Source organism: Pongo abelii, chromosome 20 (assembly GCF_028885655.2).
Source record: "Pongo abelii isolate AG06213 chromosome 20, NHGRI_mPonAbe1-v2.0_pri, whole genome shotgun sequence".
NCBI lineage: Eukaryota > Metazoa > Chordata > Mammalia > Primates > Hominidae > Pongo > Pongo abelii.
In genome coordinates, this window is record NC_072005.2 from 51,139,646 (window position 1) to 51,166,948 (window position 27,303).

Here is a 27,303-nt window from a genome sequence, read left to right on the forward strand (position 1 = left end):
ACTTGGTAAAAAGGAGTCAAGATAAGGTCCCAGAAGAGGAGCAGAGGTGGTGGTCAATTTGTGGTTGGGTGAGGGAGTCAGAGGCAGTGTGGTTTTTATGTTTTGTTTTTTATTGAGACAAGGTCTCACTACATTGCCCGGGCTGGTCTCGAACTTCTGGGTTCAAGCTATCCTCCCTCCTTGGCCTCCCAGAGTGTTGGGATTACAGGTGTGAGCCACCGCCCCCTGCTGCAATGTGGTATTAAGAACAAAAGCCAACGCCTACCGCCGCCTCCTCCTCCAAAAAAAAGAGAAGCAGAAGGAAGGTTGTCAGTCATTCAGGAGCAGAGGATGTTTGGGACATGGCTACGGAAGGGTCCTTTTGTTCCTTCCTGAGAAAGAATTGGGGGATGGCCGGGTGCATTGGCTCATGCGTGTAATCCCAGCACTTTGGGAGGCCGAGGTGAGTGGATTACCTGAGGTCAGGAGTTTAAAACCAGCCTGGCCGACATGGGGAAACCCCGTCTCTACTAAAAATACAAAAATTGGCCGGGCATGGTAGTGCACGCCTGTAATCCCATCTACTCAAGAGGCTGAGGCAGGGAGAATCGCTTGAACCCGGGAGGTGGAGGTTGCAGTGAGCTAAGATCATGACATTGTACTCCAGGCTGGGTGCAAGAGCAAAACTCCGGCTCAAAGAAAAAAAAAAAGAATTGGGGGATGTTATCAAGTCAGGAATTGGAGTTGCTGGCCAGTAGCAGGTGAGAGAACTGAAGAAGTTTGGCTACTTGAAGTGTTGGGAGAGAGGGCCAGCCCACTGGAGAGGGTCAGGTCAGTGTTGGAGCTGAAAGGAGTGTGTTGGAGCCATAGGGCTGGGAAGGTGGAAAGTCGCTTGGGACATGCAGGGCAGTGTTGAGTCCATTTTGTGCTGGAGAAGTCTGTCAGTCCTCCTGGGGTGGAGCCCATGAAGTGAGGAATCAGACTGGCCGTGGTTCTGTAGAAGCTGATCTGCCAGCCCTGGGCAAGGGGAGAAACTGTTGCCAGTCTGGACAATGGAGGAATTGGTGGCTTTGAGGTGAGAGTGGGAAACATGGTAACTGGAAACTGAACACACAGGGAGTCCTTCATGAATGACAGTTTGGCTACTTATTATTATTTTTTAGACGGAGTCTCCCTCTGTCGCCCAGGCCAATTCTCCTGCCTCAGCCTCCTGAGTATCTGGGATTACAGGCACCTGTCATCACACCTGGCTAAAAATGTTTATATTTTTAGTAGAGTTGGGGTTTCACCATGTTGGCCAGGCTGGTCTCAAACTCCTGACCTCAGGTGATCTGCCAACTTAAGCCTTCCAAAGTGCTGGGATTACCGGCATGAGCCACCGTGCCCGGCTGGCTAGTTATTCTTAAAGAGGCAGTGGTTAAATTAAGACTTTTGGGCCGGACGCCATGGTTCATGCCTGTAACCCCAGCACTTTGTCAGGCCAAGGTGGGCAGATCACCTGAGCCCAGGAGTTCAAGACCAGCTTGGGCAACAAGAAACCGTGTCTCTACAAAATACACGAAAATTAGCCAGGTGTGGTGGTGCACGCCTGTAGTCCCAGCAACTCAGGAGGCTGAAGTGGGAGGATCATTTGAGCCCAGGAGGTCGATAGTGCAGTGAACTGTGATTGCGCCACTGAACTCCAGCTTGGGTGACAGAGACCCTGTCTTTAAAAAAAAAAAAAAAAAAAAAAAAAAAGACTTTTGGCACTGGGAGCCAGCCAAGTCCTTGGGCTCTAGGCCTCAGGGATAGGTGGTTAGTTTGGGACCGGGGCACAGTCAGAATGCCCCCTGGCTATTGCGTGGTATCCAGTCCAGAGCAGGAAGGGGAAAGACCCAGAGAGGCAGAGCAGGGTGTTTCAAGAGCAGAGGCTCCAGGTCAGATCCTTCGAGACCTGGGGCTGGTTACCTAACTCCTGAGCCTCAGTCTTCCTGTCTGTGAAGTAAGTGGCAGTACTCTTGCCACGGAATTTAGGAGAGAACTGGATGAAGTCACATATGGGAAGGAATCGGCTAGGGTGAGTGTTCTTGATGGCAGTCATTGTTATTAAGACAGTGTTGGTCATCTTGGGCTGGTGTGGAGGAGTTCATGCATGGGGTGGGGCCTGGATGTGGCTGCTTCAGAGGCTTCCAGGAGAGGGGAGAGATGGCAGTCAATGCGTGGGCCTGGAGTGAGGTGCGAGGGGGAAGATGGTCAGTTTGTGGGCTGAAGGGTCAGGGGTGAGGGCAGCAAGAGAGTCTGGCACAGATTGGGCGTTGAGGGGTAAAGTTTCTGGTCCGCAGATTCCCTGAACAGGTTTGGCTTTCATTGAGTAAGCCACTTTTCCTCTCCAAGCCTCTGTTTCTTTCTATGCAAATGGAGGTGCTAATTTTTACCATGGGGTAGTTGTGAAGATGAAGTAAGATGGCCCTTATAAATTTCTGCCACATAAATAGCAGCTGTCATCCAGGCAGATTTGTTCTTTGTTTGTTTGTTTTCACATGCAGTCTTGAAGAGGCAGTGAAAGAACTGGAGAGGCAGAAGGCTATCTGTCAAGAAAAGAGGGGCAGTTGGAGCCTGGCTGGGAGGAGTTTAGAGGAGGGGTGCCAGTTGGTCTGTCCTGGGTAAGGGGTAGAGTGGGTAACACTCTCCAGGCTGGGGGAGTCTCTCATTCCAGCGGTTGAGAGAGGGGCAGTAAGGCCTGGTTGGGACTCACATTCCAGAGGAGTCCATGCATCTGAGCTGCAGAGGTGATGACATGGACTGGACTGGAAGAATTGGTCCATCCTGGTTGGGAGGAAGGCTTGAGGAGTTGGCTTGGCAGTGAGGAGTTGGATGATCTTGGGCCTGGGCAGGGGAGGGGTCATTGGTGAAGTTGGTGAGTCTGGACAAAGGGATTTGCAGGACAGAAAACCCAAGGGCCTGGGAACAGCAAGGAGCAGGGAATAGGCTCCGTGCTGGGGAGGACAGTGGAGTGGTTTACTGGCCATGGGGCTGTGGGAGGTGGAGGGTTCGCCACGGTGAAGAGGAATCGTGGTACAGAAAGTGGGTCTAAGGGGAGGCCCAAGTGAGAGGCCCAGAGGGTCTGGGGCTGGAGGGGTTGCTTGGTCTTGGAACAGAGGTGGGAGATTTGTTGGCATCAATCTCATAAGCTGTGGGAGGGACAGGGGGTGTCATTTGAACTGTGGACCTAGTGGAAGGGTGGTGTGATCCTAAGGCCAAGGGGTGACAGAAGAGCTGACGGGTCTGAATGGGGGAGACTCAGTTATCCGGAGGCTGTTGTGCCGTGCTAGGGATGGAGCGCTGCCTAGGCCAGGGGGTGGAGGAGCGCCCCTGGGTGAGGAGAAAGCAGCACTGGGGGCGCCCCAGTGCAGGGGTCTCCTTCAGCAGAGCCTCGCCCCTGGGGCTAGAGTGGTGGCCCAGCCGGGTGGAGCTGTGGGGGGGTGTCTACCTGAGGGTGAGCGCTCCCTTAGGCCCTGCAGGGGCGCAGGGTTTGGGGATTCCTGGAGATGAGGTGATCTGGAGGAGGAGGATTGTGAGGGAGGGTCTCAAGCCTGCGCAGAATCATCCTTTCCGGATTCCCATCTCCCGCAGTGGGGTTCCGCCTGCTGGGGCTGCTGTTTCCTCATTACATGAATGGCCATCTGATGTTCTGTTGCATGCTTGTTTTCTTGGTGGTGGTCTCTCTCCCGCGCTGGAATGGGAGAGCAGAGGCCGAGTCCATCCTCTTCTCCGCTTTTCTCAAGGACACTCAGTTGTTGAATGAGCCCCTGTGGGCCTGTGAGGCCTGGTGGTGTCTGAGAGCCACCTAGCAGAGTGACATGTAGCTGAATGTCAGGGGCCTGAGCAGCCTGGCGTGGGGATGCCAGCGGGGCAGCAGTGTGCTCTGTGGCCTCTGGCAAGCATGGGTTCTTGCAGAGCATTGTGTTTCCTCACCTGTGAAACAGGGCCAGTGATCCCTGCCCTGCAGACCACCAGGATGTCAGAGGATAGGGTGAACCTGCTGGGGGCAGGTCTCCTCAGCAAGCCACAGCCAGGTGTGTGTAAATGGGCAGGGAAGCTCGGGGAGGAGGCAGGCTGGGAATCGTGAGTGAAAGAGGCCGCTTCAGCACTGCCAGGCTGGGCGCGTGGGTGCCCGTGGGGAGCGGGGCTAGCCGGCTGCACTGCACCCCATCATGTTGTGGCAGACCCTTCAGCTCTTCTGAAGGCCAAGGCCAGACTTAACACAAGGAACCCATCAGGCCAAACTGCAGGAATGACCTGAGGCTCGGCTGGTCTCCTTAGTCCCAGCTGAACTCTGTGGGGTTGGAAAGATAGACGTGTGAGAGGGACTTGTGATGAGAGCACATGACACCAGCCACAGTCTGGGAGACTCGTCTCCCCTCCTCCAGTCCTGCCGGTGACTCACTCCCTGCTCCCTGACCATCAGTCCTCCAGTATGTGTGCGTTGGGGGTTTGCCCACTAGGAAGCTACTTGCATGAAGTCAAGGTGTCTGCAGGGCAAGGTGAGGGGGCCCAAGCATGCTACCATCTCTGGCCACCTGAGCTTTGGACGGCGGCAGGAGCAGTGGGGGCAGGGTGTTCTTAAATGCGGATCCTAGGGCATGGAAATGCCATACTGTTGGCTATTGAAACCCGTGCTGCAGATTCAATCCTAAAAGCAGGCTGGACAGGTAGACATGCATCTGTCAGTGGTGGAAAGAGGCCTTAGGTTAGAGAATCGGCTTGCTTTAGCATTCGTGGTGGAGCTGCTGGGGAGTAGGGAACAGGGTCGAGGCGGGTGCTTTGATGCATCTGCTCAGATTTCCGTCTGGGCCCAGCTCCACCTCCTGCTGCTGGAGTTGGCAAGTAGACCCTGCCACTGAGCAGCCACGTGACTTTGGCGATTGTTCTCTCTGCCTCGATTTTTCTGTGTCTAAAATGCAGCTGACAGAAGTATGTCCTCATAGGGTGATTGGGAGGATTAAGTGAGATAACACAGTGCCTGATCCATAGTAAATGCTCAGCAAATGCCTCCCTTGTTATTCCTGTCATCACCACTCCTCTGCCCCCACCTATAGCCCTAACATTTCGTTTCTGTTTCCTGCCTGTGTTGTGTGTTTGTACTCCTCTTTCCCCTATAGTGTCCCACATCAGCGTCCCTGCTTTCCCTCGGAGGCCCACTCCTCCAGGCTGGGTGCCCCAGCAGTCCCTGACCTCCAGGCCTGACTGTCTCTGCCAAGCTGTGTGACCATGGACAATTTGCCCAACCTCTCTGAGCTAAAACTAAATCAGCATGTCTCAGCCCACTAGTAGGAGAGGCAGCAGGGGTACCAAGATTCCACACTGGCCATGTTAGTTCCAGCCTCTGCCTACACTGGCTGATGACTTTGGACAAGTTGCAGCTCCTCCCTGAGCCTGAGTCTCCTCTGGAGCGGGGGCTCCACCACCCCAGCCCCCTGCCCTGTTGGAGCACGATCAGGTTAGTGGTGGTATTGTGCTGGTGCCTGTCCTCTGCCCTCCCAGGCCCTTTGCACACTGTGACTCGCCGATCTCTGTGCCTGCAATGCAGTTGGGCTGCCTGATTCTGTGCGTGTGATTATCTGTGCTCGCATCTATTTCCCCCTTCAAGGGCAAAGACTGTGTATGAGTCGCCTCTGTGACCCTAGTCTAGCACACAGGAGGGCTCGGGCACGGGACACATGTCCCAAGGAATGGGGTGTTTTCCTGGGATCAAACTCCCCATGGTGGGATTTACAGGAAACTTTTTTGTGGTAGTTAATCCAGTTGGTGCCAGGACGAGGGCTCTTCCTCAGGGACCTACAGACAGGCTTTAGCACCCATTCTGACTCCCGGAAGAGCATGCGAAGCTGGCCCCCAGCTGGCACTCAGTAACCAGCCTTGAGTGCGTCAGCGGGAGTGCGTGTGCGCGTGTTTCTGGGAGTGAGTACTGGGGCTCTGCGAACCTTCACAGGCATCCGGCTCCAAGAGGATTAAGAACTGTGGGGCCAAATGCCCTGTGTTGGACGGGCTGCAGCTGGAGCAGTCACTGAGCACGGAGGCCAGAAACCTGTTTTTACAAAAGCTCCCCAGGTGGTTCTGACAACCCCGCTTGGCTGTCTGTGTGCTTTGCTCCGCCATCTATCACTCAGTCCCAAGCCTGCCTTCAGACCTCAGTTCAGGGGTGGCTGGCATTGACCTCAGAGCCTTTTTTGGAGCAAATTAATAGGTGAGCATTGAAATGCCTGCCTTAAGGTAACTGCAGAAATTCAAGCTGGGCAGGCCGCCTGCTGCAGTGGGGCATGGGGGCAGGGTGGGTTAAATTCTTGCCTTCTGGCTGACCTTAGTCATCACCAGTCATTGCCTTCCATGTGCCTGTACCAGGCACTGGTCTCGGTGCCTTTTGTGTATTATCGCATTTAGATATCACAGCCACCCCAGGAGGTAGGTGCTGTTTGCCCCAATTTGTAGATGAGGAAATGGGGCCCATAGAGGTAAAGTAATTTTCCTGAGGTCACACAGCCGGTAAGTGGTGGAGCTGGGATTCAAATCCAGGCAGCCAGCCTGGCGCTGAAGCCTGCGCAGTAACCCCTGTGTGGCGGCTGAGTGCTTGGAGGCAAGTGGCCGCATTCGGTGCAACGTGCCATACAATCTCTTCATCTATAACCCAGAATCGTTTATAAAATGGAGGTGACAGTGCTGGCTTTGCGGTGTTGTGGCAGGGATGAGAAACAGAAACAGGTGGGGTAAGGGGCCCAGCCTGGTGGGCATGCAGGAGGGGGTCACTGTGGTTCGTGGACAGCTTAAGTCCCTGGAGATTTGTGCTGCTCCTCTGTCCTCAGCATTGCCTGCTGTTCTGATCCTTGGCCTCTGGGACGTGTTCTTCCTGTGCTACTCAGTGTCTGGTATGTGGTAGGCGCTCAATATAGTCTTGCTGCATGAGTGACTTGGTGACCCTGTAACCAGTCATGCATTCAGCATGGTGTGGCCGTGCCACGTGTTACGAGTCAGGGCAGCAGACAGGCCCAGTCCATGCTTCTGTAGGGGCCACGGTGAAGTGAGGGAGACACACAGTAAAGAATTTTCAGCAAACCAGGCTGCTGAGGACTCAGATTAGGGAGGGTCCACAGGGCGTGCAGGAGGGCAGGGCAGAGGCAGCTTCCTAGAAGGGACGTCAACAAGGAAATCCAGCAGTTAGCCAGGTGAGGAACAGTGGGAGGAGTGCACTAGGGATAGAAGGCAGAGAGAACCAGCCTGGTACGTCTGAAGAACAGAAAAAAGCCAGACTTAGTTGAGGTAGAGGCAGGCGGGTCAGAGGTGAGGCTAGAGGAGGCAGGAGAGACTGCTGTGTGGGGCCTCATGGGCTGTGCTAGCAGGGAGCCCCAGAGGGCTTAAGAAGGGGCCTGGGCTGGGCGTGGGGGGCTCATGCCTATCATCCCAGCACTTTGGGAGCTCCAGGCGGGAAGATCGCTCAAGCCCAGGAGTTTAAGACCAGTCTGGGCAACATGACGAGACCTTGTCTCTACAAAAAATACAAAAATCAGCCAAGCATGGTGGCATGTGCCTATAGTCCCAGCTACTCAGGAGGCTGAGGTGGGAGGATCACTTGAGCCCAGGAGGTTGAGGCTTTAGTGAGCTATGATCACACCACTGCCCTCCAGCCTATGTGACAGAGCGAGACCCTGTCTCAAAAGAAAAAAGGAGGGGCATGGTGGGTGTTTCTAACAGAACCCTGGGTGGGGGTGACATGAATGGGGTGAGACTGAGACAGGGAGGCCAGGGAGGGGCCGTGAGCCCGGAGCCCGGAGGCTGTAGGCTTGGCGTAGCCTCATATTGGCTAATAGCTGACACTTGACTTCATTGAGTTCTTCATCAGATTCCTCTGAGCCCTCCCTCCACCAGCAGGTTTGCCGATGCCACTGTTTCCCATAGCACCTCTGAGGTGACTGTTATTCCCCTTCCCTTCTCTCCTTGGATCTCTGAGTCCCTTCCCTCGTGCTCCCCCAGCCAGTGTGTCCTTGGCCTGCTTGGGACATCCTGCCCCTGCATGGGCTGTGGGAGGCATGTGGGCTGTGAAGTCCGGTGACCTCTCCAGTGACTTCACCTCCACAGTCCCTTCAGGTCTCACAGTACCCAGATCCAGAAAACTCTACAGACCATCCCAGACCCCTCTGGTGGCTAAGTGCAATATCGGTGTCCGATCAGTCTTATAAAATCCAGAAAATTCTGGTTCTAAAACGTGTGGCCCAAGGGTTCCAGGAGGAGACTCTGGAGCCCGCAGTGGGCCTCGTTCCGTGTCTGTGAAATGGCAGTAACCTGAGAGGCAGCACGGGAGCCCCCTGGATGCCAGTCCCAGCTCTGCCCTTGGGCGAATCACCCAGCTTCTTTGCCTCAGTGTCCCCATTTGTATGGGGATTGAGGATTAAATTAGCCTGTACTTGGAAAGCAGCTGGAACAGTAGCTTGCTGTTGCAGGTGCTCATGAGGACATGGGAAAGTTGAGTGAGGTGGTCACTGCCTTGAACTTGACTGGTTCCTGCCTCCCCAGGCTGTAAGGGTTAGGCAGGTGGGGCCAAATGACCAGCGGGTAGGATCATCTGCCTGAGTGTGATTTTGGCTCCTCCACACTTGGGCTGTGTGGCCTTGGGCAAGTCCCTTGACCTCCCTGGACCACTTTCCCCATTTGTGAAGCCATTTTGCCAGATGAGGACTCTCTTTCAAAGTTTTTAGACTCTCTGGGAAGACCAGAGAGCCAGGCCTGGGGCCCACGCCAGCAGGAGCACACCCTGCATCCAGTGTGGAGCTGATGCCGCTCCTGTTACATAGCCACTGCAGCTCCTCCAGGGCTGAGCCCACATCAGGCTCCTGGGCTGGAGCCACACAGGAGGCTGGGGTCTGCTGTTTCAGCTAAGAGGAGGTGGGAGATGCGGAGGGGCTTCCCTAATTGCAAGAAGGTGGTTCAGAGGCTGGGTGCCAAAAGGAATTCGAGAGATCCATCATGCTTGGCTATGTTTCGTACATTAAGTAGGAAGGTCCATGAGGCAGGACCCATCTTTGTCTTGGCTCACCTGTGTCCCCAGCACCCTCCATGGTGCCTGGCCCTCCGCAGGGTCTCACACTGGATGAATTGGTGGTGGATGGAGGTACACAGTAGGCACTCAGAAGTTGTTCTCACCCCTTCCGTTACTCTAGACAGCTGGTACTGAGCGGTTGCCTCAAGGTGGGGGTGGAGGTTTGGAAGTGTCTGCTGACATCCGCACAGCTCATGTGACTTGCCCAGCTCCCATCTCACTTCGCAGCGGAAGCCTGGGTCGGGAGCCCTGCAGTCGGATGCTCCCCTCAGGGCTGGTTGGGTTCCAGCTGGGAATGTGTTCCCTGGTTAGGTGGGCGGGCTCCTCTAGCAAGCTGGTGCTTGGGACCCACCGGGGTCGGACTCGTGTGCCACCTTCACACCCACCCCTCCCTCTCTCCACGGTCTCCGAGGCTCTCACCAGCTGCCATCAGCGATGTAGTGGAGAACTGCTCGCGTCCTGTGCAGCCTTCCCTTTTGCAAAGCAAAGCACTGTCACAGCTGTACTTGCTTGGTTCCCCAGGACAACAGGGAGGGAGGGTGGGAGAGTGGGGCTGCCAGAAGGTGAAACCAAGCCGCAGGCAAGTGACTCTCTGCAGGGGTCATGCCTCCTGGTGGTGGTGATGGAGGTGATGGTACTCAAAGCTCCCATTTATGGAGCACTTACCAGGGCTAAGCTCTTTACATGCATCATTAATCTTGGAGGAGGAAACAGGCTCACAGAGGTGCCAAGGCCACACAGGTAGTAGAGGAGGAGCTGGGTTATAGCCTGGCACCTTGAATGGTTCTGATCCTCTGTCCTGTTTCAGAAAGCCCCCAGGGCTCCACTGTAACTACAGGACAAAGTCCACACCCGTGGGCCTGGTGTGGGAGGTCTTTCCCAAAGAACGCCCAGCCTCCTAGACGCAGGCACCTCTGCCTAGCACGCCCCTCGCTAGTCCCCTGCCCTTCCTGACCAATTCCCGTTACCCCTCCCACGCCTAGACGCAGGCGCCTCTGCCCAGCACGACCCTCGATAGTCCCCTGCCCTTCCTGACCAACTCCCGTTACCCCTCCCGCGCTGCCTTCTGGGCAAGGCCTTCTCTAATCCCCAGACAAAGCTCTGCTCCGCTCGTCTGGGTTCCCATGGCGCCTCCTTGCTCTGTTGTTATTTGTTCGGGCCCATCTCCCCTCCCTGGACCAGTGTTGCAGAGGGCTGCATCCTGTCCATCTGGCTCCTGGGAGGGGTGGAACCACTGAACGCCTCCAGGAACCTTAAGGACTCCGGGCAAAGTGGGGCTGCCTATGAGCACCCAGGCTGGGTGCCGCAATGCCTTTGTAACCCAGGCGCTGGGGCTCAGGACAGTCAGGGAGCATGCGGTTTGGGGAAGGAAGATTTCATTCACTGAGTCCTTTTTTCCTGCATTCATTCCTTCATTCCTTGCCAACCAGCATCTATTTTGCCTCCACTTTGCTGTCCCCGCCATGCCAGGTGGAGGGGCCTCCCGATGGCTCTCCTGCTCCCTCTCCAACCCGCTCCCCACCTAGCAGCCACAGCATTCTTGAAAAAGCAGACTTTGCTATTCCTGTTTCACATCACACTTTGTGACCTCCCTGCTGCCTTTCCCTCTGATCTGGTGTCCCTGCAACAGGTTAGGAAGCCCAGGTATAACCTGGCTCCTGCCACCATCGCCGGCCACGACCGCGATCACCTTGCCATGCGCTTGCTGGGTTCAAGCCATCGTGGCTTCCTTTCAGTTCTAGAACATGCAGGCAGCTCCCCACATCCTGTCCTGGAAGGCCGGCCCCACCCACCCACACAGGTGGCTCTCACTAATCTTTCAGGTGCCAGCAAACCCTTCCTTCCTGGCCCTCCTAATGGGCTCCCTGTCAGGTGGCCAGCGATCTGCTTATCTGCGGGCCTGCTGATACTCTCGGCCCCGGACTGGAAGCATCACTAGGCAGTGGTGGGTTGGGTTGGTGCCACTGTATTCCCCAGTGCCCCAGACCACGTGGCATTGGGCCTGGCTCTGGGCAGGAGCGCAATATGGCAGGTGGAGAAGGAAGTGGCATGCAATGCTGGGTCTTTCTGGGCAGGAGCGCAATATGGCAGGTGGAGAAGGAAGTGGCATGCAATGCTGGGTCTTAGTCCTTGCCATGAACAGCTCAGACAGTCCCTACCCTCGCATAGTTCCTGGTCCAGAAAAGGAAGTGCCAGAGAGGAGGAGGAGCTTTAGGGAGGGGAGTACCAAGCCTGCCTCTGGTGTCCCCCCTGCCAGCCTGGTGGGAATGGCAGTGCAGGACTGGCAAACAGGCCTGTCTTTGCTGTTGATTTGCTGGGGGTCATAGCCCAGGATGCTTGCCCTCTCTGTGTGGCAGGATGGTGCCCGGGGTCCTTTCCCACTGCGCGTCAGTGTTTCCCGTCTCTCCATGTGGGACACTGCACCATTTAGGGAGTGATTGGATCCCAGGAATTCCTCCCTGTCACGGGGTGGCAGGCAAGGTTCTGGTAATTGATCTGCCTTGTACCTTTGTGGCAGGTGACCTAATTCCCCATTCCCTGTGACCCATGTGTCACAGGTGTCAGGGGCGACTGGCCACCCAGCCAAGCCTCCATGACTCCGTTCTCACTCCGTGTTCTGTAATCCCCTTCTGTCTCGGGCTTGGGATCCTTGCTTCCCGGCCTGGTTCTGCCTACTGTGATCACAATGAACAGTCAGTGCTCCGTTTCCCTGGAGGGCCGCCTTCCTTGCTGTGCCTGGACCTGTGTTCCCCACTGGACAACAAGTCCCAGGGGGTCAGGGCTGGGGCTTTCTCGGTCCCTGCTGTGTCTCCTGCACAGCTCCAGGCACAGAGCAGGTGTTCAGTGAATGTTGTTCCATTAAAATGGAGTTGGGGCTGGTGCTGGCAGAGCCCAGGGACAGCGCCCTCATGGAGCCCGGCTTAGAGTGCCCAAGTCTGACGGTGGCCTCATCCTGTCTGGTCCTGGGGTGGAGCAGGCACCAGCAGGCAGGGCCATCTGACTGAATGTCCTCCCACCAGCTGTTAGGTCCAGGTGCTTGTGCTTACTGCCTTCCGGCACAGTCAAAAGAATCCAGGGCTGGCACCAGCCCCTTCCTCATCTCAGGGGTGGAGGGGTAACCAGAGAGGGGCGGCACTTACCCAAGGATGCCCTGGCACTTGGGTCCAGGCTCCTGCTGCTCTCCTCGGCCACCCCTCCAGCTGTTTTTTTTTTTTTTTTTTTTTTTTTTGAGACGGAGTTTCGCTCTTGTTGCCCAGGCTGGAGTACAGTGGCGGGATCTTGGCTTACTGAAACCTTTGCCTCCCAAGTTTAAGCAATTCTCCTGCCTCAGCCTCCCAAGTAGCTGGGATTACAGGCATGCGCCACCATGCCCAGCTAATTTTTTTGTATTTTTAGTAGAGACAGGGTTTCACCATGTTGGCTGGGCTGATCTCGAACTCCTGACCTCAAATGATCCACCCGCCTCGGCCTCCCAAAGCTCTGGGATTACAGGCGTGAGCCACCGCGCCTGGCCTGTTTGTTTTGAGATGAGGTCTTGCTCTGTCGCCCAGGCTGGAGTGCAGTAGTGCAATCCTAGCTCACTGCAGCCTCCACCTCCCAGGCTCAAGTGATCCTCTTGCCTCAGCCTCCAGATTAGCTAGAACTACAGGCGCAAGCCACCATGCCTGGCTGATTTTCTTATTTTTAATTGTTTTGTAGAGATGGGGTTGCACTGTGTTGCTCAGGCTTCGTTGTGCTTTTGATTTGCATTTCCTTATGGCTGATGATGTTGAGCATCTTTTTTTTTTTTTTTTTGAGACGGAGTCTTGGTCTGTCACTCAGGCTGGAGTGCAGTGGCGCGATCTCGGCTCACTGCAAGCTCCGCCTCCCGGGTTCACGCCATTCTCCTGCCTCAGCTTCCCAAGTAGCTGAGACTACAGGCGCCCGCCACCACGCCCGGCTAATTTTTTGTATTTTTGGTAGAGACAGGATTTCACCATGTTAGCCAGGATGGTCTCAATCTCCTGAACTCGTGATCCGCCCACCTTGGCCTCCCAAAGTGCTGGGATTACAGGCGTGAGCCACTGCGCCCAGCTGATGTTGAGCATCTTTTTATGTGCTTGCTGAACACTTGTGTATCTTCTTTGGAAAAATGTCTTTTTAGTTCTTTTGCCCATTTTTAAATTGAGCCGGCCGGGCACAGTGATTCATGCCTATAATCCCAGCACTTTGGGAGGCCGAAGAGTTCGCGACCAGCCTGGGCAACATAGCAAGACCCAGTCTCTATTTAAAAAAAGGGGGGCCAGGCGCAGTGGCTCACAATTGTAATCCCAGTACTTTGGGAGGCCAAGGTGGGCAGATCATTTGAGCCCAGGAGTTCGAGACCAGCCTGGACAACATGGTGAGACCCCATCTCTATTAAAAAATGTAAAAAATTAACCAAGCCTGGTGGCTCATGCCTGTAGTCCCAGCTACCTGGGAGGCTAATGTAGGAGGATTGCTTGAGCCCAGGAGGTCGAGGCTGCAATGAGCTGTGGTCTTGCCATTGGACTTCAGCCTAGGTGACAGAGGGGAGACCCTCAAAAATAAATAAACAAATAAAAAGTAAGTAAATGAATTGTTTGTCCCTTTATTATTGAGTTGTGAGAGTTCTATATACATGTATCCCGGATGCAGGACTTCTCAGCTGAGCGATTTGCACCACCTGGGATGTTTTCAGTGTGTAATGCCAGTGCATTTCCTTCCCGTCTCTTCTCTCTGGCTAGATTCACAGCCACAGCTAGATAAAAATAAAGCTGTGAGGATACTGTAGATACAGTTGAATATCCTGCTTCTGCACTTCATTTTTCCGTTTTTTTAGAAAGCATGATTTAAAGTACATCATTGGGCTGTTGTAATTCATTCTAGCCATTTCCGCATTGCTGAGCATTTAGGTCCTTTCTAGTTTTCAGTTGCATAAATAATGCAGTGATGTTTGTCCTTGTCCATAAATCTTCATGCTCATCACACGGGTAGCCTTCTTAGAAAAAATTCTTAGAAGTTGATTTTACCAGGTCAAAGGGAAGGAACATTGGAAGTCTCAGATACTGGCTGTGCCCACATTGGACAGTGAGTGTTGAGGGCTAGGGTTCTGTCGTCATAGTTACCACTGTAGCTTTAGATTTTTTTCTGAGAGAGGGTCTGTCTCTTTTTTTCTGCTTTTGAGGTTTAAACCATGGCCAGAGACAGGGTCTCGATCTGTCTGACTGTCTGAGTGGCGTGATCTTGGCTGACTGCAAACTCCACCTCCTAGGCTCAAGCCATTCTCCTGCCTCAGCCTCCCGAGTAGCTGGGATTATAGGCGCGCACCACCACGCCCGGCTAATTTTCGTATTTTTAGTAGAGACGGGGTTTCACTGTTGGCCAGGCTGGTCTCAAACTCCTGACCTCAGGTGATCTGCCTGCCTCAGCCTCCCAGAGTGCTGGAATTGCAGGCGTGAGTCACTGCACCTGGCCAGATTTTTTTTTTTAATGATTGAATGAATACTATTTGCATGTGGGTGTCTTGATGTTAAGATGGTGTCTTGTTTTAGCGAGTGTTATTTTGACTACTAGTTAACTTCGGTTTTCTTTGTTTGTTTTGTATTTTTGTGGTTTTTTTTTTTTTTTTTTTTAATGGAATTTCACTCTTGTTGCCCAGGCTGGAGTGCAATGGTGCTATCTCAGCTCATCACAACCTCCGCCTCCCAGGTTCAAGCGATTCTCCTGCCACAGCCTCCCGAGTAGCTGGGATTACAGGCATGCACCACCACGCCTGGCTAATTTTGTATGTTTTGTAGAGACAGGATTTCTCCATGTTGGTCAGGCTGGTCTGTAACTCCCGACGTCAGGTGATCCACCCGCCTTGGCCTCCCAAAGTCTGGGATGACAGGCGTGAACCACTGTGCCTGGCCTTTTGTGTTTTTTGTAGAGATGAGGTCTCGCTATGTTGCCCAGGATGGTCTCGAACTCCTGGCCTCAAGTGATCCTCCTGTCTTGGCCTCCCAAAGTACTGGGATTACAGGCATGAGCCACTGTGCCCGACCTAACCTGTTTATTGTTAACATGTTACATGGTTCTAGGAATTGGTTCTTCATGCCCTTTGCCTGTTTTTATTTTGGGACCTTTATAAGGACTTCTCTATTGAAGATAGATGTAATTTTATTGTGCAGATATATTTGTCCTCATTTATCATTTGCCTTGCAGGAAAGGTGAGGGACAGGGATGCAGGACACTAAAGAGAAGCACTTTCTCCTCTGCTATTTCACTGAGTCATCATAGCAAAGCCCCATCTCAGTGTGAACAACTTGGGATGGAGAAACACAGGGCTGGAGCCCTCAGAGAGGGCAGAGGAGGCAGTGGTAGCCCAGGCCTTGGAGGCCCTGCAGTGTAGGAGAGAGGGTGCTTTAGTGGAGGCCCGGCCTGGGAAAAGGGTTAGCAGGTTACAGAGGGTCCACTGTAACCACAACTCCAGCCCTGTTTGCTGAGCACCAGGCTGAGTGACTCGGTGAACCTGCTGGTGCCCCACATTTTTGTAGATAAGAAACTGCTACATGGGGTCATTGGTCACTTGCTGAAGATGGCAGAAGCCAGGGCAGCCCTGCCTGGGTCCCTGGACACATCCAGCCCACCACAGCTATGGAGGCTCAGCAAGTCCCAGGAGCCTCAAGTTTCAGCAGGAGCCCGGACTCCCTCGTCTCCCATAGCCATGGCCACCATGTCGTCAGCACCCTCTGTATGAGGGTCCTGTATGGCATGTGCTGTTTCCTTCCAGTAGCTTCCTGACTCTTCAGGAATACTGTTCTTTGTCCTGAGGATCTGTCGCCCACCTGCATCTGCAGCCTCAGCTCTGCTGCCCCTCTGCCCCGTTGGAGGGTCCTCAGAACCGACTCTTCCCTCTGTCTGGAAGGATGGCCTGGACTTTTGTGTGGCTCCTGTTGGCTTATGGCCTCCCGTCCCCCTCCAGTGTAAGCTTCTTGAGATGGGATGTCTGGCTGTTTTGTTCACCAGTGTAGCCTGGCACCTAGAATAGTGCCTGGCATAGAATAGACACCAATAAATATTTGAAGGAATTAATGAATTCCCTTTTTTTTTTTTTTTTTTTTGTTGAGACAGAGTCTTGCTCTGTCTCCCAGGTTGCAGTGCTGTGGCGTGGTCATGACTCACTGCGGTCTAGATCTCCTGGGCCCAGGTGATCCTCCTGCCTCAGCCTTCTGAGTAGCTGGGACCACTAGCTACCACCACACCTGGCTAATTTTTGGTGGTGGCACGTACCATCACACCTGGCTAATTTTTGGATTTTTTGTAGAGACGGGGTTTCCTTGTGTTGCCCAGGCTAGTCTCAAATTCCTGGGCTCAAGTGATCCTCCTGCCTTAGCCTCCCAGAGTGCTGGGATTACAGCCATGAGCCATTGCACCTGGCCACATTTCTTACTTTTACGTCTCAGTTGAAATGTTCTTTTCTCTTGTGGGTCTTTTCTAACTATTCCTCCAAATCTGAATTTGTATCCCCTCTGTTTTTCCCTATAATATACATTTTCTTCTTATAACTGGTAAATTTTTGGGTGATTTGTTTGCCTTCCTCACAGTTAGTCCTTGAGGGCAGGGACCAGCCCTGTTTTGTTCACGGGTGTCTGCCTAGCCCAGGTTGTTGCATAAATAATGAATGAATGAAAATATGTTCATTAGTTCCCAAACAGACCTCTGAGGGTTGGTGGCATTACCCTCTTGTTATGGATGAGGAAGGTGAGGGTGAGCAGTAAGAAATTCCAAGCACCTGGTTTCCATCACTGGAGCCTTTGCTGGACCAGTAAACAGCTTACAGTTTCTAAAATTCCCAACTAAAGCACTCCCAAAGCCTCTGAATTCAGATGGCCATCTGGTACCCATGACCAGAAGCCTGAGGCAGGAGGCCCGAAATAGCCTGGCTGGTTCTGGCAGGACTGAATGTCTCCCGATGAGCGCTGGGCTTTCCTCAGAGGCCCCCTTTCCCAAGCCTGGCCCTTTCACCTACTGAGGACTTGGGTGGGTGGCAGTGCTAGGAAGCATTGAGCCACTAAATGACTCAGCAAACCCTTGTCAAGCACCTCGGTGCCCCCAGCTCTGCTGAGTCCTCTGCCAGATTGTCTTGCCTGTATGCTTCATTTGACCCTGACAGTGATCTTCAGTTCCCCAAGGCTCCGAGAGCTCTGTCTCCTCTGAGCCTTTGCATATGCTGTTCTCTCTGTTGCAACACTCTTCTCCCTCCCTTCTGCTTTTTAATTATTATTATTAATTTTTTAAAAACTGAGACAGAGTCTCACTCTGTTGCCCAGGCTGGAGTGCAGTGGTGCAATCTTGGCTCACCACAACTTCTGCCTCCCAGGTTCAAGCGATTCTCCAGCCACAGCCTCCTGAGTAGCCGGGATTACAAGTGTGCACCACCATGCCCAGCTAACTTTTGTATTTTTTTAGTAGAGACGGGGTTTTGCCTTGTTGGCCAGGCTGGTCTTGAATCCTGACCTCAGGTGATCCGCCTGCCTCAGTCTCCCAAAGTACTGGGATTACAGTCATGGGCCACCTTGCCCGGCCCATTTATCTTCTTGGCATATGGAATATGTATGTCATGTACATGTAAATTGTTGAAGTGTAATATGTTGAAGACCTGTGAGCCTCCCTCCTAATTTCAGAGTGAGAACATTGCCATTAACTCACCTCTGCTATGGGTGGGTGGAGGGAGCCCACTGTCCTGACGGTTGTCATTGTCATTCTATGTTTTTTATTTTTTGTGGGGGGGGTGTGGGTGAGGGACAAGTGTGTCAGGTTCAATAAAAAGGGAAAGGGTCATCAGGTGGCCTTTTTAAAAGTTTTATCAACCATGTCTGCGTGCTGAAAAGCATGGTGTTTCATTCTGCCTGTTTTTGAGTTTCATAAACGTGGTATTGTGAGTAAATTCCTGGGTCTTGGTTTTTCTTTTTTTTCTTTTGAGACAGTCTCGCTCTGTCATCCAGGCTGGAGTGCAGTGGCATAATCTCGGCTCACTACAACCTCTGCACCCTGAATTCAGGCGATTCTCCTGCCTCAGCCTCCCAAATAGCTGGGATTACAGGCTCCCGCCACCACGCCTGGCTAACTTTTTTGTATTTTTAGTAGAGACAGAGTTTCACCATGTTGGTCAGGCTGGTCTCGAGCTCCTGACCTCAAGTGATCCGCCCACCTCAGCCTCCCAAAGTGCTGGGATTACAGGCGTGGATTCCTTCTGATACATTTCACCTGGGGTGCTGGGATTACAGGTGTGGGATTACCTTCTGATACATTTCACCTGGGGTGTGAGCAAGACTTTGCTAGAGTCTGGAGCTAGGAGCAGAATTGCTGGTCATAATTGATGAGTACATTTGGCTTCTCAAGGTAATGCCAATCTTTCTGAAGTGGCTCTCGCCACCTTTTGCCTGACTGACTCCTGCTTGTTCTCCAAGAGTCTCCTTCCTGGCTGTCTTTCCTTCAGCACCTACTTAGGGGAGCACCAGCTGTGTGCCTGGTGTAGTTATGTTCTGGAAGGCAATGCGAACAAGACTCACAGTCCCTGCCCTCCAGTGGCCAGTGGTGTTAGATGGTCCCTCTTTCAGGACGCCCCCAACCCCAAGTCTGGGTTAGGGGTTTCCTTTGCCCCAGCTCTGCCTACTCTGGCTTGTCACTGTCTGGGGATGGGTCTGCCTTTCCGATTGGGCTAGGACTCCTGTGTGGACAGAGACCAGGATTAGGGTTGTCTTGGACGCTGTTTCCAGCATGACCCCGCCCGGGGCACAGAGCAGGTGCTGGGTGAAGCAGGTGCTGGGTGAAGCAGGTACTGTTGAGCTTGAGGCAGTTAGGGTCAAGAGGAAGAAATGGATTCTAGTATCCAGGACTTTCTGGAGTAGGACCTGGACCCCAAGGCCATGTGAGCCCAAAGCCTCATACTTTCCCTAATGCCTGAGTGTCCAAGATTCCTTTACCTGTGCTGGGCTCTATGGCAGGGGGAGGGGTCACGGCTCCTGCCCTCGACAGCTTAGAGAAGAGTCAGTGCCTAACTACACACCCCTTCCATAGTGTGCAGGGCTGGGGATGTGCGGCCGGCAGGGTCCTCACAGAGAAATGTGAGGCCCACCCGGCCCTCTGGGAGCTCAAGTGTTGGCGTGTCTTTTATGAAGAGGGTGAGGGCAGGAAGATGTGCATTACCCTTACAAAAAAAGTAGCAAAGGCCAGCCTTCTTATGCAGTGCCAGAGCAGTTAGGGCTGGATGGGGGCCACCGTTGGCCTGTAGATCCGTAACAGGAATCATAATAGCTAGCGTTGGTGGAACACCCACTGGGTGCCACGCATGGCATTGAGCCCTCCGTGCATCAGCTGGTTTTATCCCATCCATGTCCCACGAGGTAGGTGGAATTGCTGCCCCATTTTACCAATGAAGGAGAGATCCAGCTCCTCACAGCTAGTCAGTGGCAAATCTGAACTTCACTCCTGGCAGCCAGATCCCAGCCCCTGCCCTGCACGATGGTAGCAGAGCCTGTCTGCAGGCACCAGGCATTCAGAGAGCTTTGCCTCCTGTCCTCTTGACTCTTCATGGCAAAGCTGGAAATGGGGAGACTGAGGAACAGAGTTACTTGGCCCCAGTGCTGCCTCTGATTTGAGGAGGCAGGGTCAGCCCTGGGCTGTCACTGCCTTTGTCTCTGAGTCTGCATTCCCCTCCACCCTGCGAGCTCCCTCAGAGAGTTCTCTCTGCCCCCTTGCCACTCTTGGTGATTATTTATCCCCAGGTCTTCACTTCGGCACGGTGCCCAGCCCTGGGTAAATATTTGTCTCAGGGCAGACAGGAGTGGGTGTGGTCAGCGTTTTGGAGCCCGGGGGCAGGTGGAGGCAGCAGGTGGGGCGGTGACTGGGGGCCCCTGGCTGGAGCTGGCGGCTCTGCTTGCTCTTTGCTCATCCAGCATCCACTCTCCCGGGCACTGCTGAGGCGTTGGCCTCTGCAATAACAGGGGCTTCCGTTTGCCACGCGCCAGCGCCACGCTAGATGCTTTACACAAGAGAATTCAGTGGCTGCTTTTGGAAGTCTTTGTGTGTCAGTCTCAGTCTCATTGGCTCCATTTTGCAGATGAGGAGACTCAGCCGTGAAGGGTTGAGAACCATTGCCTGTGTCAACTGGGGTCTGTTGAGTTATCAGGGCCAGAATCCACCTGGGGCCACAGGAGGTGAATGAGGGTGTTCGTTGGATGGAGGCCAGGCTTTGCCTGTTCCCAGGGGTCCTGAAAGCTGGCAGGAACCAGGTCTGCCACCTGCTCTCTGGAACACATGCACTCCTTGTTCCTCTTTCTCTCTTCAGAACTTCTTCCACTAGGCTGGCCATGGGCCACACAAGCCCAGCCCTCCTGGTGTCTGGAACAGGACCACCCAGTCCAGCCCCCTGACCCGGGCAGCTCATGCAGGCTTAGCTAGGACCCCACATCCTCCCTGTCAAATGGGCAGTAGAGGGCCAGCCCACACTTGTTGGGGTGGTGGCAGTTTTTAGAGAAGGAGGCTCTGCAGACACCCCAAATAGGCACCCCCAAGTACAAGGTCTGACTGCAAAGGCCATGCCCTCACTAGGTTGCTGTTACATGTGTTTAGAAGGTGGATTCACAGGCTGGGCATAGTGGCTCACACCTATAATTCCAGCACTTTGGGAGGCCGAGGCAGGAGGATCGCTTGAGGCTAGGAGTTCAAGACCACCCTGGGCAACAAGTGAGACCCCCTCCATCTCCACAAAATATAAAACATTAAATTTTCAAAAGGTGCATTCACATCACAAGGCAGAAAGTCACTAGTGTCCTCAGATGTGTACATCCCTTTGGGAAGCTCCTTCCAGCCGGGGGGCTTATGGAGGCCATAAAGGAACCCCCTAACTCCCCCTACACATCCCAGCAGAAAGCCCTGGGCTAGGGGACAGTCTTGGGCACTTGTGTTCTGAGGGTGTTATTAGTCTCCACCACAGGATTGGTTGTGTTTTCTTAGTGGTTCAGGCATGCATTCAGCGAGTATTGAGCTCAGCGCCCAGTCCTGTACTGGGGACACAGCAGTGGCAAGGCAAACCTGGCCCTGCCTTCCAGGCTTACTGTCCAGAGAGAGGGAGGTGTGGGAAACAAGTTGGCCAACCAGCAGACAGCACCACTGCAGATTGAGAGAAGGGTCTGGAAGGAAATAAACCAAGGCTGGAACAGAGGAGACAGTGGCGAGGCTGGTGGGTAGGTACCTGGCTTGGGTCAGGATATTGAATGCCTTAAACTGTTGGGTGAGGCATGGGGTCCACCAACCAGATGAAGTGGGCTTTGAAGTCAGGCCTGCCTGTGCTGTATGTCCTTGGCACGTGCTCCATCTCCCTGCGCCTCAATTTCCTCCTTTGGAAAGGGTGGGGGAGGGATAGCTGTACCCCAAACCGTGGCATGAACAGAAAGGTCAAGGGTTTGGCTAAGAGTGAGGATTGTGGAGCCATAGACTGCTCAGGCTTGAATCCCAGCTCTGACTTTTACTGATTCTGTGGCCTCAGTTTCCCCATTTGAAATGGGGATAATAAACCCTACCTATCTTAGGGTTGTTGAAGACAGTAAATGAGGTAGTATATGTAAGTGCTTGCCATTGCTCATAATAATTATTTATCGTTAAAAGTTGCAGCCAGGCGCAGTGGCTCACACCTATAATCCCAGCACTTTGGGAGGCCAAGGTGGGTGGATCATCTGAGGTCAGGAATTCGAGACCAGCCTGGCCAACGTACTGAAACCCCGTCTCTGCTAAAAATACAAAATTAGCCTGGCGTGGTGGCAGGTGCCTATAATCCCAGCTACTCGGGAGGCTGAGGGAGGAGAATTGCGTGAACCCAGGAAGCGGAAGTTGCAGTGAGCTGAGATTGTGCCACTGCACTCCAGCCTGGGTGACAAGAGTGAGACTCTGTCTCAAAAAAAAAAAAAGTTGCGTGTCACATGGGGGGACTCGGGTGCTTAGCACACTGTTTTGACTGGGGACCCAGGGATTAAGGCCTTGACTTCCCCTTTCATCCAAGCCTGCCATTGGCCTTACATGCAGCTGCTGTTTGTGAGGCGCTGTGGTATGAGGGAAGGTGCGCCCAATCTGCCTTGTTCCTTCCGTCCCAAGAGACTTGGAAAGCTGTGAGTGCGTTCTGACCGCATCTGTTTCTGTAACAGGATCTTCAGCTGCGGCAGGCAGCTGGGAAGGTCAGGACGAGGGGAAGGGAAGGCAGGCATGTGGCACCTGCCATCTGCGTCCTTCACTGGAGTGGGCAGGCCTTGCCCACATCCCTGCCTGAGGCCTGGGATCTAGAGGCCTGGCTCCTTGTTGGTTATGTAAGCCCAGCCCGCCCCCTGCAGCTGGCCATCCTGCAGCATGTGGCCACGGTACCCACTGGCTGAATGGTGGTGCCTCCCTGCCGGGAAGGGCAGAGAAGAGCTCCTCTCACCCAGGAAACTGCAGGACTCACGGCCCCTCAGCAGGCCTGAGGAGGGCACGGGGGTCTGAGAGGGAAGGACCGGCCATCCCAGCTTCCCCTGAGCAGGCTAACTTTCCAGGACGCATTGCGGGCTCCCTTCCCTCCAGCCCGTGGTTCTCTGGGGAGAAGGGAAGGGTGGACGTTGTTTTCATTTCCCAGAGTGAGTCAGTGCATTCATTCATTCATAGACTCACAGCGACAGACACCACAGTGACATCGCTAGACTCAGGGGGCCCTTGGTCTAGGACAGAAAACGAGCAAGTAGATCCTTAGAGATTGGGATGTGTCCAGTGAGGAGGCAGAGTGTTGCCTGGGTGTGGTGTGGGGGATGGGGGTGGGGGTGCTGCTACAGAAAGGGGTCAGGAGAGGCTTCTCAGAGGAGGTGACTTTTTTTTTTTTTTTTTTTTTTTTTTTTTTTTTTTTTGAGACAGAGTTTCGCTCTTTTTGCCCAGGCTGGAGTGCAGTGGCACGATCTCGGCTCACTGCAGCCTCCATCTCCCAGCTCAGGCGATTCTCCTGTCTCAGCCTGCAGAGTACCTGGGACTACAGGCACGTGCCACCACACCCGGCTAATTTTTGTATTTTTAGTAGAGATGGGATTTCACCATATTGGTCAGGCTGATCTCGAGCTCCTGACTTCAAGTGATGCACCCGCCTCAGCCTCCCAGAGTGCTGGGATTACAGGTGTGAGCCATCGCGCCTGGCCAGGAGGTGACTTTTGAGTTGAGATCTGAATGGCAAGTCAGCTGCGGGTTAAGCTGCAGGAGGGGAGGGAAGCTGTCAGAGGGAGGGAAGAGCAGTTGCAGATCGGGAGGCAGGAACAAACCACAAAGCCTGTGGAGTGGCTGAGGAGGGGTGCGCGAGCCGAGGGTGAGCCCAGGCAGAGGGCTGGCATCAGGGGGCCTTTTCCTGGGCTGAGGAGTTGAGGTTTTACTCTCAGTGCAGGGACAGGCGGTGCCGAGTGAAAGCCTATGGCAGCAACCAGCCTGCTCCTCGGCACGGTCTCCTAAGCTAATTGTGCGCCTGCTTTGGGTCTGAATGGCGGGGACTGCACAGGACGTGGGTTTTCCTTCTACGGTGGGAGGTGATCTCAGGGAGTCTCCCTGCAGGTCCCCACCAGGTCTTCTGTGTGCCCACCATGGGCATGCAGTTCTGAAGCGCTGACTGGTGGTGGGAAACCCAGCCTGGAGATTGTCCCAGCCGTCCCGCCCAAGGCAGGGACAGGCCAGTGGGGCCACCCGAGCAAAGGCTTAGGGCAGCTGGTAGACCGGGCTGCAAGAGTGAGGCCGTGGAGTTAGTCTTAGAGCAGCACCTGGCAGGAGGCTGGCTCCGTAAGCCAGTGCTCATCCTTGGCATTGTTGACTCAGTGGCTCAGCTGATGAGCCCAAGGCTGCCGGGGAAGGTGTCCTCCTCAGCCTTACAGCTCCAGCCCCCACGTGATCCGTGTTTCTCAGGCCTCTGGGTTACTGAGAGGCTGGTGGGGGTGGAGGTGCCCGGCAGTTGTTCACTGGGAAGAAGAACTCACCACCAGCGTCCCTTCATTTTTGCCAAGGAGTCACAGGCAGAGGTTTTTCCGAACAGGCTCAGCAGCCAGAAGTCCCCGCCTGGGCTTCCAACTGCCTACAGAGGCAGCTGCAGCCCTCCCCTCAGGCTGGCCTGTGTCACTGCCCTATTCTATGTCCAGGCCTCCCGGCACCCAGCCGCTGTCCCCATGAGTGCCCAGGGGAGCTCCCAGTTTAGCAGGGGGAGAGGGTTCCCCAGTGCAGAGTGGGCGGGAAGCCCAGGACCTGTGACCTGTGTCACAGGGCATCTGAGGATGTTGCTCCTGGAAGGCAAGTGTGTGGCCACAGAGCTGACTTTGGGCTCTCATTTAGGAGGCTGACTCTGAAGGTCATAGTGGCTCAGCAGTGAAAGAGGAGGATCCCCACAGTGTGTGGCCTGTGTGGTCACTCAGGGATGTGACCTCTCTGACCCTCCTCTTCTTTGTCTTGGATTGGGGGTCCCGGCTGTCTCCCCTTCCCAGGGATGTGCTAAGGTTTCAGTGAGCTCGGGTACATAAAGGGGTTGCCTGAGATAACTGCGTAGTAAATGACTGCTGTCGGTGGACTCCCTGCCGAACGTTGGGACACCACAGTTACGGACTTGTGCCAGGAGCCCCAGCTTCCTGCCACCCCTCACCGTGTGCCTCAGAGTTCTCCTTTGACAACCCTCCATCTGGCTGTCCTGTCCCTCAGGGGTGGGCATGAGGCCCAAGTTCCTTCCTTCCTTTAGCCCACGTTCACTGAGCACCTGCTGGCCGGGCCCCAGGGAGCCACCCAGGTGGCTGCCTGCACAGCCAGGCTGGGCTTTATAACTAATTCTGTCATGAGAGACTGGCCTTGGTGCCAGACCTCCCTCCCGGCCCACCTGCCGCCTCTGGGCTCTTTGTGGGCCACCACCTCTTTATGGGCCACCACCTCTTTGTGGGCCACCACCTCTTTGTGGGCCACCACCTCTGAGCAGCTGCTGCTTTTTTTTTTTCTCATTTAACTTTTTGTTTTGTTTTTTTGGTTTTTGAGCGGAGTCTCATTCTCTGTCACTCATGCTGGAGTGCAGTGGTGTGATCTCACTCACTGCAGCCTCTGCTTCCCAGGTTCAAGTGATTCTCCTGCCCTAGCCTCCCGAGTAGCTGGGATTACAGGCACGTGCCACAACACCCGTCTAATTTTTTTTTTTTTGAGACACAGTCTTGCTCTCTGTCACCCAGGCTGGAGTGCAGTGACACAATCTCGGCTCACTGCAGCCTCTGCTTCCCAGGTTCAAGCGATTCTCCTGCCTCAGCCTCCTGAGTAGCTGGGATTACAGGCATGTGTCACCATACCTGGCTAATTTTTGTATTTTGTAGAGATGGGGTTTTGCCCTGTTGGCCCGGCTGGTGTCGAACTCCTGACCTCAGGTGAACTGCCCGCCTTGGCCTCCCAAAGTGCTGGGATCACAGGCATGAGCCACGGTGCCTGGCCCGTTTAACTGTGTTTTGATGGACATTTTCAGACACAAGAAAGTAGGAATATAATGAATCTGATGGACCGACCCACTTTCTGGCTTCAGAATTGATGACTACATGGCCAGTCTGTTCCCGCCTATCTCCATGCCACTCTCACCTGCATTATTTTGCAGCAGCTCTAAGATAGCTATCATTTTACCTATACGTTGCTTGTGAAACAGTGGGAACACTCACCCCCAAGCCAGCACCCTCTGTCCTCCACTGTCATCTGCCCCAGGCCCAGGATCAGACCACTGGGAAAGTGGCCAGGTAGGGCTGTGCTCTCTTGTGGCTCGGCACACATGAGAGGTGGCTGGGTGTGGTGCTCAGAGAAGAGCCAGCTCCACCCCCCAGCACCCCGCACAACCTTCCTGTTTGAAGGAGGCCACCGCCCCAGGAGGGGCTTTAGGGGCTGCCAGGAAGCCCGAAGAAGGGCCTGGGGTCCCTCTTTGTTCCTGGTTCCCGGCTGCTTTACTGGCTACTCCATCTCTGTGTTCATTTGCTTTTAAATGATGAGCACAGATTTTTTATTTTCCTCCCTTCTTTTCTTTTTTTTTTTTTTTGAGACGGAGTCTCACTGTGTCTCCCAGGCTGGAGTGCAGTGGCGCGATCTCTGCTCACTGCAAGCTCCTCCTCCCGGATTCACGCCATTCTCCTGCCTCAGCCTCCCAAGTAGCTGGGACTACAGGTGCCCGCCACCACACCCGACTAATGTTTTGTATTTTTAGTAGAGACGAGGTTTCACCGTGTTAGCCAGGATGGTCTCGATCTCCTGACCTTGTGATCCACCTGCCTCAGCCTCCCAAAGTGCTGGGATTAGAGGCGTGAGCCACCGCGCCCGGCTTTCCCCCTTTCTTGCATAAAGGGTAGCATTCATGAGCATACTGTTCTGCACCTTGCTTTTTTCATTTGTGTCTTGAAAACTGTTCCATGTTGGCTAAGAAAGCGCACACTCATTCTCTGTGGCGGCAGGGCTCCACTGCATGGATGAACTCTGGGGAGCTAGCCCATCCCTGCTGGTGGATGTTGTGGTTGGTTCCGGTTCTGCATTCGCAAGCTGCTGCAGTGACTGTCCTTACATGTATGATTTTCCATCTTTGCAAGTATGTCTGTAGGATTAATCTCCCGGTGTGTAATTGCTAATAAAAGGGTATATGCATGTGTACTTTTTTTTGAGATGGCGTCTCGCTCTGTTGCCCAGGCTGGAGTGCAGTGGCGCTGTCTCATTGCAACATCCGCCTCCCAGGTTCAAGCGATTCTCCTCCCAAGTAGCTGGGATTATAGGCACCCGCTACCACACCTGGCTAATTTTTGTATTTTTAGTAGAGACGGGGGTTTCATCATGTTGGCCAGGCTGGTCTCCAACTCCTGACCTCAGGTGATCCACCTGCCTCAGCCTTGGCCTCTCAAAGTGTTGGGATTACAGGCGTGACCCACTGTGCCCCGCACATTTGTACTGTTGACTGGTCTTGCCAAATTGCCTTTGAGAGGGAACCATGTCCTTGGTCAGGTCCTTTCTCATCTCTAAGCCTCCTCTGGAAAGTTGGGGAGATAATTTCTATTTCTCAGGGCTGTTATGAAGTGGAAACGAGATTGAGTTTGTCAATCGCTTAGTTTTGGGAGTAGGTGCAAAGTTACAGCTCCACTGGTAAAGCGTGGTAGAAGGGCCCCAAGCAGTGTTTGTTCTCTTCCCCCATGCCCCTCTGCTGAGTGCCACTGGGGATTGTAGGGGTGGTGGGAGAGGGTGGG

At 54.0% G+C, this 27,303-nt stretch overlaps 1 protein-coding gene and 1 pseudogene across 2 annotated transcripts in view; both read left to right on the forward strand.

The window, feature by feature from the left end:
* The window catches only part of PPP1R37 (protein phosphatase 1 regulatory subunit 37), a 54,894-nt gene that overhangs the window by 1,679 nt on the left and 25,912 nt on the right, over positions 1 to 27,303 (forward strand). The window lies entirely within an intron of this gene.
* The window catches only part of LOC129047209 (eukaryotic translation initiation factor 5A-1-like), a 41,339-nt pseudogene that overhangs the window by 654 nt on the left and 13,382 nt on the right, over positions 1 to 27,303 (forward strand).